Consider the following 14,694-nt stretch of genomic DNA (forward strand, 5'->3'; position numbering starts at 1 on the left):
TGATAAGATTGACTTCCAACCCAAAGTCATTAAAAAAGACAGGGAGGGACACTTCATACTCATCAAAGGTAAAATCCTCCAAGAGGAACTATCAATCCTGAATATCTATGCTCCAAATACAAAGGCAGCCACATTCATTAAAGAAACTTTAGTAAAGCTCAAAGCACACATTGCACCTCATACAATAATAGTGGGAGACTTCAACACACCACTTTCACCAATGGACAGATCATGGAAACAGAAACTAAACAGGGACACAGTGAAACTAAGAGAAATTATGAATCAAATGGATCTGGCAGATATCTACAGAACATTCTATCCTAAAACAAAAGGATATACCTTCTTCTCAGCACCTCATGGTACCTTCTCCAAAATTGACCACATAATTGGTCACAAAGCAGGCCTCAACAGATATAAAAATATTGAAATTGTCCCATGCATCCTATCAGATCACCATGGACTAAGGCTGATCTTCAATAACAGAATAAATAATAGAAAGCCAACCTTCACGTGGAAACTGAACAACACTCTTCTCAATGATACCTTGGTCAAGGAAGGAATTAAGAAAGAAATTAAGGACTTTTTAGAGTTCAATGAAAATGAAGCCACAACATACCCAAACTTATGGGACGCAATGAAAGCATTTCTAAGAGGAAAACTCATAGCTCTGAGTGCCTCCAAAAGGAAACTAGAGAGAGCACACATTAGCAGCTTGACAACACACCTAAAAGCACTAGAACAAAAGGAAGCAAATTCACCCAAGAGGAGTAGACGGCAGGAAATAATCAAACTCAGGGGTGAAATCAACCAAGTGGAAACAAGAAAAACTATTCAAAGAATCAACCAATCAAGGAGCTGGTTCTTTGAGAAAATCAACAAGATAGATAAACCCTTAGCCAGACTCACTAGAGGGCACAGGGAAAGCATCCTAATTAACAAAATCAGAAATGAAAAAGGAGACATAACAACAGATCCTGAAGACATCCAAAACACCATCAGATCCTTCTACCAAAGGCTATACTCAACAAAAATGGAGAACCTGGATGAAATGGAGAAGTTCCTAGACAGATACCAGGTACCAAAGTTGAATCAAGATCAGGTTAATGATCTAAACAGCCCTATATCCCCCAAAGAAATAGAAGCAGTCATTAATAGTCTCCCAACTAAAAAAAGCCCAGGACCAGATGGGTTTAGTGCAGAGTTCTATCAGACCTTCAAAGAAGATCTAATCCCAGTTCTTCACAAACTATTCCACAAAATAGAAACAGAAGGTACTCTACCCAACTCATTCTATGAAGCCACAATTACTCTGATACCTAAACCACAAAAAGACCCAACAAAGATAGAAAACTTCAGACCAATATCCCTTATGAATATTGATGCAAAAATCCTCAATAAAGTTCTTGCTAACCGAATCCAAGAACACATCAAAACAATCATCCATCCTGACCAAGTAGGTTTCATCCCAGGGATGCAGGGATGGTTCAATATACGGAAATCCATCAACGTAATCCAGTATATAAACAAACTCAAAGACAAAAACCACATGGTCATCTCCTTAGATGCGGAAAAAGCATTTGACAAGATCCAACACCCATTCATGATAAAAGTCTTGGAAAGATCAGGAATTCAAGGCCCATACCTAAACATGATAAAAGCAATCTACAGCAAACCAGTAGCCAACATCAAAGTAAATGGCGAGAAGCTTGAAGCAATCCCTCTAAAATCAGGGACTAGACAAGGCTGTCCACTTTCTCCATACCTATTCAACATTGTACTTGAAGTCCTAGCCAGAGCAATTCGACAACAAAAGGAGATCAAAGGGATACAAATTGGAAAAGATGAAGTCAAAATATCACTTTTTGCAGATGATATGATAGTATATATAAGGGACCCTAAAAATTCCACCAGAGAACTCCTAAGCCTGATAAACAGCTTCGGTGAAGTAGCTGGATATAAAATTAACTCAAACAAATCAATGGCCTTTCTCTACACAAAGAATAAACAGGCTGAGAAAGAAATTAGGAAAACAACACCCTTCTCAATAGTCACAAATAATATAAAATATCTTGGCATGACTCTAACTAAGGAAGTGAAAGATCTGTATAAGAAAAACTTCAAGTCTCTGAAGAAAGAAATTATAGAAGATCTCAGAAGATGGAAAGATCTCCCATGCTCATGGATTGGCAGGATCAACATTGTAAAAATGGCTATCTTGCCAAAAGCAATCTACAGATTCAATGCAATCCCCATCAAAATTCCAACTCAATTCTTCAACGAATTAGAAAGTGCAATCTGCAAATTTATCTGGAATAACAAAAAACCTAGGATAGCAAAAACTCTTCTCAAGGATAAAAGAACCTCTGGTGGAATCACCATGCCGGACCTAAAGCTCTACTACAGAGCAATTGTGATAAAAACTGCATGGTACTGGTATAGTGACAGACAAATAGACCAATGGAATAGAATTGAAGACCCAGAAATGAACCCACACACCTATGGTCACTTGATCTTCGACAAGGGAGCTAAAAACATCCAGTGGAAGAAAGACAGCATTTTCAAAAAATGGTGCTGGCACAACTGGTTGTTAACATGTAGAAGAATGCGAATCGATCCATTCCTATCTCCTTGTACTAAGGTCAAGTCTAAGTGGATCAAGGAACTTCACATAAAACCAGAGACACTGAAACTTATAGAGGAGAAAGTGGGGAAAAGCCTTGAAGATATGGGCACAGGGGAAAAATTCCTGAATAGACAGTAATGGCTTGTGCTGTAAGATCGAGAATTGACAAGTGGGACCTCATGAAACTACAAAGCTTCTGCAAGGCTAAAGACACCATCAATAAGACAAAAAAACCACCAACAGATTGGGAAAGGATCTTCACCTATCCTAAATCAGATAAGGGACTAATATCCAATATATATAAAGAACTCAAGAAGGTGGACTCCTTAAAGTCAAATAACCCCATTAAAAAATGGGGCTCAGAACTGAACAAAGAATTCTCACCTGAGGAATACCGAATGGCAGAGAAGCACCTGAAAAAATGTTCAACATCCTTAATCATCAGGGAAATGCAAATCAAAACAACCCTGAGATTCCACCTCACACCAGTCAGAATGGCTAAGATCAAAAATTTAGGTGACAGCAGATGCTGGCGAGGATGTGGAGAAAGAGGAACACTCCTCCATTGTTGGTGGGATTGCAAGCTTGTACAACCACTCTGGAAATCAGTCTGGCGGTTCCTCAGAAAATTGGACATAGTACTACCGGAGGATCCAGCAATACCTCTCCTGGGCATATATCCAGAAGATGTCCCAACCGGTAAAAAGGACACATGCTCCACTATGTTCATAGCAGCCCTATTTATAATAGCCAGAAGCTGGAAAGAACCCAGATGTCCCTCAACAGAGGAATGGATACAGAAATTATGGTACATTTACACAATGGAGTACTACTCAGCTATTAAAAAGAATGAATTTATGAAATTCCTAGCCAAATGGATGGACCTGGAGGGCATCATCTTGAGTGAAGTAACACAATCACAAAAGAACTCACACAATATGTATTCATTGATAAGTGGATATTAGCCCAAAACTTAGGATACCCAAGATATAAGATACAATTTGATAAACGCATGAAACTCAAGAAGAATGAAGACCAAAGTGTGGACACTGTGCACCTTCTTAGAATTGGGAACAAAACACCCAGGGAAGGAGTTACAGAGACAAAGTTCGTAGCTGTGATGAAAGGATGGACCATTTAGAGACTGCTGTATCCAGGGATCCGTCCCATAATCAGCTTCTAAACGCTGACACCATTGCATACACTAGCAAGATTTTGCTGAAAGGACCCAAATATAGCTGTCTCTTGTGAGATGATGCCGGGGCCCAGCAAACACAGGAGTGGATGTTCACAGTCAGCTATTGGATGTATCACAGGGCTCCCAATGGAGAAGCTAGAGAAAGTACCCAAGGAGCTAAAGGGATCTGCAACCCTATTGTTGGAACAACATAATGTACTAACCAGAACCCTGGAGCTCTTGTCTCTAGCTGCATATGTATCGAAAGATGGCCTAGTCGGCCATCAATGGAAAGAGAGGCCCATTGGACTTGCAAACTTTATATGCCCCAATATAGGGGAATGCCAGGGCCAAAAGAATGGGAATGGGTGGGTAGGGATGTGGGGGGCGCTATGGGGGACTTTTGGGATAGTATTGGAAATGTAATTGAGGAAAATATGTAATAAAAAAAATAAAAAAAAAAAAAACAAGAAACACGCCTCAAAAAATAGAAATAGAACAATCTTGGATATGGCAAACAAGAGGTCAAGATGTTCCTACTAGTAAAGCCCTGTTTATTTGGGAATCTATTCCACACAAGAGGATTTAGATTTACAATGGCTTTCAAGGTTAGGATTCTAGTTGATGTGCCAAGTGATTGAGTCACCATTGATTCTGAACTAAGTTTTTGTGGTGTTTTCCTTCATGCAACACTTCCACTAGTTTCCAGAAGGAAAGGTATGTTGGCAAAGTGTGGGTTTGCCAGAAGTTCACCATGAAAGGTCCTTGGAGTTTTGAAGTATGGGGCTGGAATGGTAGTGACCTGCCAGTGGGAACTTAGAGAGCTGGGTGGAGACCTTTTGGAGCTCTGAGTCAGAGAGTCTCCATGATATAAGAACAGGCTGGCTATTGCCTGCCAGTGCCTGGTGGTCCAGCTTGCAGGAACCATGCCAGCAATATCATGGATTTAAAAGCATATCTCATGATGCTGATAGAGGATTTTAAGAAGGACATAAGTAACTCGCTTAAGGAAATACAGGAGAACACAGGTAATCAGGTAGAAGCCCTTAAAGAGGAAACACAAAAATCCCTTAAAGAATTACAGGAAAACACACCCAAACAGGTGAAGGAATTGAACAAAACCTGTAGGATCTGAAAATGGAAGTAGAAACAATAAAGAAATCACAAAGGGAGACAAGTCTGGAGATAGAAAACTTCGGAAAGAGATCAGGGGCCATAGATGCAAGGTTCTAATCTTTTAATAATTGGAAATGTTACCTTTGTTTTACTCTCTGATAATGAGTTCAATATTTCTTAACTCAATTTATCCAATTGTATTACTGTGCTGTATGATGATCTATCTTTAATCATAGTATATCAACTTGCTTTTACTATGATTCCTCTAAATTTATCTGAACCTTTGTATTGTAAAAAAAAACAACAAAAAAACCGCTTAAAGTATTGGAATCATTAGATCACACTCTGGCAAGTAGCAAATTTATCGTTGAGCTGGTCATTACTGTAGTTGCTGCTCTCATAAAACTTATAGCCAGTGCTACTACTTCTGTAGTAGAAAATGTAACCAAAACCCTGAGCATACCAGAGAATTTGGACAAATGGCTAGAACAAAGAGAATTAAACACGAGGAAGCCACAGTATTGACTGGAAAACCCTCTGTGATTTCTAACAGTGTTTCTAAGTTTTCTTTTCTATCTTTCCTATAGTCATTCTCATTGCCCCTCAGAGAACTGCTTGACTTAGTACCAACAGGGCCAGTGCATATCCTACATTTTCAGCATGTACAGATTGAAATTTAAGTTTTGACTGCAGAAAATGAGGTGATCACTGATGACATTAAAGTTTTAACAAAGCATGTCATAAAAGCCCATCACACAGTGACAGAGCTGTCAATACTCCTTCCCAAATACCTCTGATACATTCACAGTATAAATAAGACAGTTACCAATAATTAGGGGTTGAAAGGAATGACACTGGTGAACAAGGGTGCTGAGGACAAATACAGAATATTGTCCTTTTTGCCTGTGTTCTAGACACTGAGTTTGGATTTCTGTAGCAGGTATGTGACATTGCTAAGGGTCTGCACCTGAAAGTGACTTAGATGGCTTCCCTCTTATTGTACTTACTGTGGGTTTTGTATTTCCATAAAAGTCAGAGATCTCAGCTAATCATCATTGTCTACCCTTCTTCAAGTAGAACATAGGCATTAGGACTGGCTGTGTCTGCTCTATTTTATTTGAATGTTCCATAACTTCAGTACCACTTGTTCTATGAGGAAGCTCTTCTCTCCAATACATGTGAAGGTGAAAATAAAACAAAGTTAAAATGTCCACAAAATGAGCATTCACCAAACTTTAAAGATTTAAAGGATGGGAATGGATAGACTGAATTTCATTGGAGAAAACTGAAAAGGACACATGCATAGGTAGGATTTCATACATCGTGTTTCTTATAGGAAATGAATCAAAACATTGCTTTACTTGATATTCACTATCTCCTAACTTCTGTGATTCTATTTAGAAAGGAGCACCATGAGAACATGAACTTAGCTTGAAAATGTTACAAAAATTTAGTCAAGATGAGTCATAATGGAGCAACTTAGCTAGGCATATGGAATATACATGTGATCATAAACAGGCAGATGCTGAGACAGCAGGATTTTTGGTTCAATTCCTTTAAGTGCTCTCTAGGATATCCTGTCTTACTTTAAATTAGTCCCTTTTTTTAATGATAAATGTAACTTAGCCTGTCAGCACATTCCTTTAACTTCAGCAATCAGAAGGCACATATAGGGGTTGTGAGTTTGAGGCTAACCCTGTATTCCTTTCAAGTTCTGCTCTATCCAAAGTTCCAAAACAGACTCTTTCTCAATGGCTTTTCCCATGAAAACTGAGTATTTAATGTCAACACACCTTGGATGTCAACTCAGAAAATGAATGACTAAGAATCAGAGAACTAGAAGACAAGAATAAAACATAGATTCTGTTAGCTCTTGTGGGACCAGACACTGATGAAGTGACCTATTTTCATAAGGAACCTCCCCACAAAGTCAGCATTCTCTAGAAGACTATCTAGTTGTAGATGTGTGTTTTCCTTCCAAAGCAGATCCCCGAGTAAGCAAAAGACAAGCAAAAATAAAGGACAAGAAAGACATTTCTGTGTGTTATCAGAGAGACATAGAGACACTTCTGCGGGTGGAAGCATTTCAGCCTCAGCCGGGAGAGCAGACAAAGCTTTCTAGAGAGCTAGTTTAAGCGCTCATGGAGGACAGACAGATACAAGTTGTGGAGATCCAAGTTCATCACCAGAGAAATCAAGAGAAAATCAAGGAGCTGACCCAGAGTCTCCATCATACCCAAGAACTGTTCTGCAAAGCACCAAAGACTTTCTACAACTAAAATTTGAACACCAACATTAAGAGAACATAGTGATGCTTGAGAAACTTCACCTGATGTTGAAGATTAAGGAGTATAGAGTGCAGTATAAGAAGAAAGAAGACAAACTTGCAAAAGTTATTTCCACTTTACATAAAAGTCATCATGCTCAAAATGAATATATTAAGTCTTTTAAGGATAAGCTAGATCTTGGTCGTGATCTCGGAGGAGGGTCCCAAGGTCCCCAGAGGACTCTCCATGCTGCATGCAACCTATCACACCTAGGATCTTGAAATCACTGGTGAGTGGACCGCAACATCTGTTCCAAAAGACCCAGAGGGTCTTGTGCTAGCAGCAACAGGCTCAAAGGACAAAGGCAGGCCCAAGCACACCTAGAACCTTGGGATCACTGAGACCAGTCTACACAGGACAGTACGTGGATGGCAGAAGCAACAGAGCTTCTTGTACAGGGTCCCTTTGGGCCTTCATCCTCAGCCAGGAGACAAAGCTGAGACCCGGACCCCTGGGTACCTTCGAAACCAGAGGAGAGTCGGCCTCCAGGGAGGGCTCTGATCCCAGGACTCAGGAGGTGGACCTGAGGTCAAGACTTCTGTGCACCTTCCATGCAAGAGGAGAGCTTGCCTGCAGAGAGTGCTCTGACCACTGGGACTCAGGAGAGAGTTGGTCTCCCAGGAGTGCTAAAGGATCACAGGAGGAACAAGCTCCAGCCAGAGACAGCTAGAAAATCTAACACCAGAGATTACCAGATGACAAAAGGCAAACATAAGAATCTTACTAACAGAAACCAAGACCAGTTGGCATCATCAGAACCCAGTACACTCAACACAGCAAGTCCTGGATACCCCAACACACCCGAAAAACAAGATTTGGATTTCAAATCATATCTCATGATGCTGGTAGAGGAGTTTAAGAAGGGCATTAATAACTCACTTAAAGAAATACAGGAGAACACTGTTATAAAGGTAGAAGCACTTAAAGAGGTAACACAAAAATCCCTCAAGAAATTACTGGGAAACACTGCTAAACAGGTAGAAGACCTTAAAGAAGAAACACAAAAATCCCTTAAACAATTACAGGAAAACACAACCAAACAGGTAATGCAATTGAACAAAACCACCCAAGATCTAAAAATGGAAGGAGAAAAAGTGAAGAAAATCCAAAGTGAGACAACTCTGGAGATAGAAATTTTAGGAAAGAAATCAGGAACCATAGATGAGAGTATCAGTAACAGAATACAAGAAATGGAAGAGAGAATCTCAGATGCAGAAGATTCCATAGAGAACATGGACACAGCAATCAAAGAAAATGCAAAATGCAACAAGATCCTAACCCAAACCTTCCAGGAAATCCAGGACACAATGAGAAGACCAAACCTAAGGATAGTAGGAGTACATGAGAATGAAGATTTTCAACTGAAAGGGCCAGTAAATATCTTCAACAAAATTATAGAAGAAAACTTCCCAAACCTAAAGAAAGAGATGCCCATGAACATACAAGAAGCCTAAAGAACTCCAAATAGACTGGACCAGAAAAGAAATTCCTCCCAACACATAATTATCAGAACAACAAATGCAGTAAATAAAGATAGAATATTAAAAGCATTGAAGACATAAGTTCAAGTAACATATAACAGCAGACCTATCAGAATTATACCAGACTTTTCACCAGAGACTATGAAAGCCAGAAGATCTTGGACAGAAGTCATACAGACCCTAAGAGAACACAAATGCCAGGCCAGGCTACTATACCTAGCAAAACTCTCAATTACCATAGATGGAGTAACCAAAGTATTCCATGACAAAACAAAATTCACGCAACATTTTCCCCCAAAACCAGCTCTTCAAAGGATAATAAAGGGAAAGCACCAATACAAGGGTGGAAATTAGGCCCTAGAAAAAGCAGGAAAGTACCCAAGTAACTAAATGTGTCTGCAACCATATAGAAGGATCAACAATATGAACTATCCAGTGCTCCCAGAGCTGTGTCTCTAGTTGCATATGTAGTAGAGGATGGTCTAGTTGGCCATCAATGGGAGGAGAGGCCCTTGGTATTTCGAAGGTCATATGCCCCAGTACAGGGGAATGCCAGGGCCAGGAAGCACGAGTGGGTGGGTTGGGGAGGATGGTTGGGGGAGGGTATGGTGGGCTTTGGAGATACCATTTGAAATGTAAATGAAGAAAATATCTCATAAAAATACCTTAAAAAAAGGATAAGCTAATACAAGTGAAAAATCTGTCCAACCTGGACTAAGCACAGTGCATTTCTCTAGAAGAGGAACTTCCTCTTCTTCAGGAGGAAGGAGTGATGAGAGAGATCTTCACAAATCACTGCAACAAGATGGGCTAATGATGTCATATGATGACAAAACTGTATCAGGCCTTGGAGCATCGACGAATACTGGAAGTAGAAAGCTTCAAGACAGACATTAAGGTTCTCCAATAGAAGCTGAAAGATCTGGAACAAATGCTCTATAAGGCAAACATGAACACTCATGGAAATCAGGACCTGGCTATGCTGTATGAAGTCCATGATAGCAATAGAAGAAACCATAAGATACAAGGAGAACTGAAGAACCTCATCTCTAAAGTGTTTGATCTGTAGAATGAGTTTAGGCTGTGTTGATGTCTCCTTTCAGGGTTGGCTTCTGGAAATCTGAGACAAAGTTACCTCTTCCCAGATAGTAGAGATGGAGTTGTCCAGAGTAGTGGCATCAATTTTAATAAAGATGGTGTTAAGAGCATGAAAACTCATACCTAAAATCTCAGCACTTGGGAATATGAGGCAGAACTGCCACAAATTCATGGTAGAGACAGGTGGATCTGTGATTTATGGTCAGCCTGGTCTTCAATAGTGACTTCTAGACCATCCAAGGCTACTTAATGAGGTACTTAATTACTTCCAAAAAACAAAAATAAAACATCAAAACCACAGAGGAAGGAAGAAAAGCATTGGCAAATCTGACACTTGGAAAGCTGTCCTGGCAGAATTGAAACTGTGGTCTGAGTTACTTGGAGACTTTCCTACTTTTCTTTTATATATTGATGTGCTTTACTGTGTTTTTCACTGATGGGATGTAGCTTATCTGGTGAAGTGCTTGTCAAGCATGCAGAAAAGCCCTATCAGTAGCACCTCCTAAAGCTTGGTTTGGTGGCCCACCTGTAGTCAGCACTGGAGAGAGGTGTGTGTAGGAGAATCTGAAATTCTCATTCACTCTTAGCTATATGGTGAGTTCCAGGCTTGCCTGGGATACATAAGTGCCAGGAACCTACTGGCCTGGTCCAGTGGAGTCATAGAGTAGGACTCTGGTGCTGGCTTTAAAGTCTGAGGGTCTTGGGGCTTTCTTGATAATTTCTAAAAAAGTCCTAAAACTTCCTTGCTCTTTCTGGGGGTAAAAAACTTCTGGCTTAGGCCATTAACAGCTGTAGCCTAACAGAGGATGATAAAGCAATGCAGCCTTTGTTCTATCTCAGCAGGAACTGCTGAGCTCTAACTTTCAGCCTGCTAGTCAGAAGTCACAGGAAGAGAAGACATGTAGAGAAGTGATTATAGAGTTTATTACGAAGTTGTAAAAAGTTTCCTATGAAAGCTATCTAAGGGGAAAAGCAGAAAGATCCTAAGCCAGGAAAGGGAAAAATTCTCTAAGTGGCGAAAGGGAAAAGATTCTAGTCTAAGTGGAGAAAGGTAAAAAAAATTCTCCTCTATTGATTTCACCATCTCTTTGCCCTCAGTACTTATACATCTTTCAGAATACCTGATCACATGTTACAAAGTTCATCACAAGTTCTCAAAAAAGTCAAATCATAAATTGAAACAGAAGTTTACAATAGCGAATGTTTACATGCTTATCAATTAAGAGTAATTATCTCGCTAAACATCCATCACCTGTCTCAGCTTCAAAGCTTCACTGAAGGTTCAAAACCGTAACTAAGTTATTAGTGAAGTTTTGTATAGTTAAACCCAGTTAATACTTTATCTTCTGTCCTAACACCTATAATAAATCATTAGTTTCTCTCTCTCTCTCTCTCTCTCTCTCTCTCTCTCTCTCTCTCTCTCTCTCTCTCTCTCTCTCTCTCTCTCTCTCTCTCTCTCTCTCTCTCTCGTTTTTTGAGACAGGGTTTCTCTGTGTAGCCCTGACTGTAATGGAACTCACTCTGTGGACCAGGCTGGCCCCAAACTCAGAAATTCGCCTGCCTCTGCCTCCAGAGTGCTGGGATTAAAGGCATGTGCCACCACGCCCAGCTCGTTAGTTCTCTTTTTAATGACCTTTGGTTAATTGTTTTATTACAACCTCTTGGAATGTGCTCTGGGTAGGAGAAAGTCTGGTTACCATCTAAGAGCAATTATCTGGTGACACTTGGGAGACTGACAGAGTTCTCATTGCAGCTTTGACTACCAGAAATGGACATCGTAGCAGTGCCATTAATAAAAGAGCTTAATAATCACAGATATAATTTTAGGAATTAGCCGGGAGTGGTGGCACACGCCTTTAATCCCAGCACTTGGGAGGCAGAGGCAGGCAGATTTCTGAGTTCGAGGCTAGTCTGGTCTCGAAAAACCAATAATAATAAATAATAATAATAATAATTTTAGAAATTCTTATAAGACCATCAGTAAGACTTAAGTCATCTATTTTTCTATATAACATCACTACAAGCTAGTACATCTTCATGGATCTGCTGAGATCTGCTCCAAAGGGGTATGCTTCTACTCAGTGATTGTTATGAAAGAGGAAAATTACTGAACACCTGAACTTTTCCTGAACTCTCTTACCCCTCCCATCCGGAGACTGTTCCCGGAGCACTCCTGAACTTTTTACCCCAAGGTACCCCCTCCCAATTGGAAACTGCTCCAGGAACATTTTTTAGATAAGGGGTCTCCTGGAACAAACCTAGTCCTACCCCTCCTAACTGAAGACTGTTCCAAGAACATTTTTGAGATAGGGGCCTCCTGGTACTACCCCAGAATGTTCCAATAGATCGAGTACATTGCCAAAATATAGGACACGACCCCTTGGTTATGTAAAGCCCCTTGGCAGAACACCTTAGTGACGCAAATTTGTACTTTCACTGCCCTGCTCCCCCCTTACCCTTCTCCCATAAAAGCCTGTGAAAAGTTTGGGCCAATTGCCGAATCTCCTCTGCACCTTGCTGGCTGCATGAGTTTCGACCCCAGATATCTGGTATATGTGCTTTTTTTATGTGCTTTCTTGTCGTTGCTGTATTAAATCTTACTCTCTATACATCTTAAGTTCGGTCTCAGTGTCTTCTTGGGTGCGCAGCTGTCCCGAGGCTTGAGTAAGTGCCTCCCTTTGGGAGTTTTGGAGTCTTTCATTTATATATATTTAATAATTACAGGAAAAGCATATTAATAGCAGAATCTTTCCCAAAATGTGTCCCTCACAGCTTTGCTTAATCAGGGCTCACCTGTTGCAGATTATATAATAATCTTAGGCAGGCCACTTCAGGATGATCTCTTGCTAGTTATTAGCTTGTCCCATTATGGCTCCTGACACATAAGGCCATATCTAAAAATGAAAACAGGAAATTAACAAACAAGAAGATAAACACTTAGGGTGAGCTGTTTTGTTGACTTTAGCTAAGTGTCAGCAGGAGAACGTGTTTCCTGGAGGACCAAAATCATTCACTGAAATGCCTTCCTACTCAGCAATTACATACAGCAATTACTTGCCCGTAAGTAAAATTGGTCAACAAGAAAAGGGTGCTTCTTTACATACAGTGGGAAAATCCAAAATGATAATTTATGTGAAAAAGTTTTGACATTTTATCAATATTTTAAAAATTATTCGAATTTAGTATTTTCAATAAAATGTTAGTTTCTTTTGAGAAGTCAGGTATAATTCTGATAAGTCTGCCCTTATATGTTACTTGCCCCTTTCCCTTACAGTTTGTAATATTCTTTTTTGGTTCTATATATTTAGTGTTTTGATTATTATGTGATGGGAGGTTTTTCTTTTCAGGCCCAAACTATGTGATGTTCTGTAGGCTTCTTGTATGTCTGTGGCAGTCCCTTTCTTTAGGTTAGGTTAGGGTTTCTTCTATGATTTTCTAGAAGATGTTTTCAGAAATTGAGGAAATCCAAAAAACCAACAGATCCTACTACAAAAGTCTATACTCAACAAAACTGGAAAATATGAGTGAAATGGACGAATTTCTAGACAGATACAAGGTATCAAAGTTAAATGAGGATCAGATAAATGATCTACACAAGCCAATATTCCCTAAACTAATAGAGAGAGTCCTTAATAGTCTCCCAACCAAAAAAAAGCCCAGGATCAGATGGGTTTGTTGCAGAGTCCTATCAGACCTTCAAAGAATACCTAATACCAATACTCCTCACACTATTACACAAAATAGAAACAGAAGGTACTCCACCCAATTCTTTCTATGAAGCCACAATTACTCTGATACGGAAACCCCACAAAGATCCATAAAGAAAGTTCCTTGATCCACTTAGATTAGAGCTTTGTACAAGGAGATAAGAATGGATCAATTCCCATTCTTCTACATGATAACCGCCTGTTGTGCCAGCACAATTTGTTGAAAATACTGTCTTTTTTCCACTGGATGGTTTCAGCTCCCTTGTCACAGATCAAATGACCATAGGTGTGTGGGTTCATTTGCAGTTCTTCAATTATATTCCATTGGTCTACCTATCTGTCATTGTACCAGTACCATGCAGTTTTTATCACAATTGCTCTGTAGTACAGGTTTAGGTCAGGCATGGTGTGATGGTTTGTATATTCTTGGACCAGGGAGTAGCACCATTTGGAGCTGTGGCCTTGTTGGAATAGGCGTGACCCGGTTGGAGTAGGTGTGTCACTGTGGGTGTGGGCATAAGATCCTCACCCTAGTTGCCTAGAAGTCAGTCTTCCACTAGCTGACTTTGGATGAAGACGTAGAACTCTCAGCTCCTCCTGCAACATGTCTGCCTGGATGCTGCCATGCTTCCACCTTGATGGTAATGATCTGAAACTCTGAATCTGTAAGTCAGCCCCAATTAATTTTTTTTTTAAATAAGACTTGCCTTTTTCATGGTGTCTGCTGAGATTAGTAAAACCCTAACTAATGCACATGGTAACTCCACCAGAGGTTCTTTTATCATTGAGAATAATTTTTGCTACCCAAGGTTTTTTGTTATTCCAGATGGATTTGCAAATTGCCCTTCCTAAGTTGGTGAAGAATTCAGTTGGAATTTTGATGGGGATTGCCTTGAATCTGTAGATTGTTTTTGGAAAGATAGCCATTTTTACTATATTGATCCTGCCCATCCATGAGCATGGGAGGGCTTTCCATCTTCTGAGATCTTCTTTAATTTCTTTCTTCAGAGACTTGAAGTTCTTATCATACAGATCTTTCACTTCCTTAGTTAGAGTCACACCAAGATATATATTATTTGTGGCGGTTGTGAAGGGTGTTGTTTCCCTAATTTCTTTCTCAGCTTGTTCATCCTTTGTGTAGAGAAATGCCAATGATTTGTTTGAG

General features: G+C 39.9%; 1 pseudogene; it reads left to right on the forward strand.

Moving 5' to 3' along the window:
• Positions 1 to 6,707: 6,707 nt before the first annotated feature.
• Positions 6,708 to 9,814, forward strand: LOC110287935 (coiled-coil domain-containing protein 77 pseudogene; annotated as a pseudogene).
• Positions 9,815 to 14,694: the final 4,880 nt, after the last annotated feature.

This window comes from Mus caroli, unplaced genomic scaffold, assembly GCF_978045245.1.
Source record: "Mus caroli unplaced genomic scaffold, Mus_caroli_1 scaffold_4, whole genome shotgun sequence".
Classification (NCBI taxonomy): domain Eukaryota; kingdom Metazoa; phylum Chordata; class Mammalia; order Rodentia; family Muridae; genus Mus; species Mus caroli.